The sequence below is a fragment of the Jaculus jaculus genome, chromosome 1 (assembly GCF_020740685.1).
Source record: "Jaculus jaculus isolate mJacJac1 chromosome 1, mJacJac1.mat.Y.cur, whole genome shotgun sequence".
NCBI lineage: Eukaryota > Metazoa > Chordata > Mammalia > Rodentia > Dipodidae > Jaculus > Jaculus jaculus.
In genome coordinates, this window is record NC_059102.1 from 165411850 (window position 1) to 165413562 (window position 1713).

The 1713-nt window shown below is 43.0% G+C and overlaps 1 pseudogene; it reads left to right on the forward strand.

Annotated features, from left to right (window-relative positions):
* Positions 1 to 376: 376 nt before the first annotated feature.
* LOC101606265 lies at positions 377 to 880 on the forward strand (annotated as a pseudogene).
* Positions 881 to 1713: the final 833 nt, after the last annotated feature.

Below are 1713 nucleotides of genomic sequence, written 5' to 3' on the forward strand. Positions count from 1 at the left end.
GAGTTAATTCCTTGTACTCTAGCTTATCACAATGGGAATAAACTACAAAGTAAAAGCAAGAAAAGGAGGGCTGGAGAGATGGCTTAGCGGCTTAGCGGTTAAGTGCTTGCCTGTGAAGCCTAAGGACCCCGGTTCGAGGCTCGGTTCCCCAGGTCCCACGTTAGCCAGATGCACAAGGGGGCGCACGCGTCTGGAGCTCGTTTGCAGAGGCTGGAAGCCCTGGCGCGCCCATTCTCTCTCTCTCCCTCTGTCTTTCTCTCTGTGTCTGTCACTCTCAAATAAATAAATAAATAATTTTTTTTTTTTAAAGCAAGAAAAGGAGAGGTGAAGGCAACATGGTGGAGAGCAGAGTGAATCTGCCAGCACAGTGGCCACCATGAGCGTCCCCGACAAACCCGAGAGGGAAGTGACCCCAGAGGCTGCGAAAGCGGGAGGAGGAGGAATTCAACACGGGCCGCTCTCCGCACTCGCAGCAGGTCAAGAACACCGCCCAAGCCGGGCGTGGTGGCGCACACCTCTAACCCAACACTCGGGAGGCAGAGGTAGGAGGATTGCATGAGTTCGTAAATTCAAGGCCAACCTGAGACTCCATAGTGAAATCCAGGTCAGCCTGAGCTTGAGACCCTACCTCGAAAAAAAAAAAAAGAACACCCCCCAGGTGCTCATCAACTGCCCCCGCAACAAGAAACAAGGCCTCCGACCGGCACCTCGGCATGGTCCTGGAGAACATGAAGGAGATGTGGACCAAGGTCGCCAAGAGTGGCCGGGGCAAAAAGAAGTACAAGCTGACCAACAAGAACTGTTCCATCTCCAAGATGTTCCTGTGCGGGACTCTATCATCATGGTTGTCCTGGGGAATCCCCTCATTACTGACAAGTAGGGGACCCCCTCCTCCTGGTTGCCCCTCCCCTGCAAAGACTTGCCTGACTGATATGGGAATAAAACCATGTTTTTGTTTTGTAAAAGAAAAAAAAAAAAAAGTGGGAGGATTGCCAAGAGTTTGAGGCCACCCTGAGACTACATAGTGAATTCCAGGTCGAAAAACAAAAGCAAGTAAAGCTATAGAGCATACACAAAATCATGGAGACTAAACAATACAATACTAAATGATGATGGGTCAATGATAAAAATCAAAAAATTCATAGAATCAAATGATAATGAGAACACAACATACAAAACCTTTAGGACACAATGAAGGCAGTCCTAAGAGAAAAAAAATATAGCATTAAGTGCCTATACTAAGAAATTAGAAAAGTCACAAGTAAACAACATAATTCTTCACCCTAAGGCCTTGGAAAAAGAACAAAGCAAACCAAAAATCAGTACATGGGGAAAAAATAATGAAGATGAGGGCAGAAATTAATGAAATAAAAACCAAATAAAATTCCAAAAATCAATGAAACATAGTTGGTTCTTTGAAAGAATTAACAAGATTGATAAACCCTTAGCAAATCTGACCAAAAGAGAGAGAGAAGAGACACAAATTAGAGATGAAAAAGGCATCATCACAACAGATGTGAGAGAAAGTGAAAAAAATCATATAAGAACATATATTCCACTAAGTTGAAAATCTGAAAGAAATGGATGAGTTCCTCAATTTATATGACCTACCAAAATTAAATCAAGATGAGATTAACCACTTAAATAGACCTATAACAAGTGCTGAATCCAAGTAGTTATAAATTAAAAAAAAAAAAATCTCCCAACTAAAAA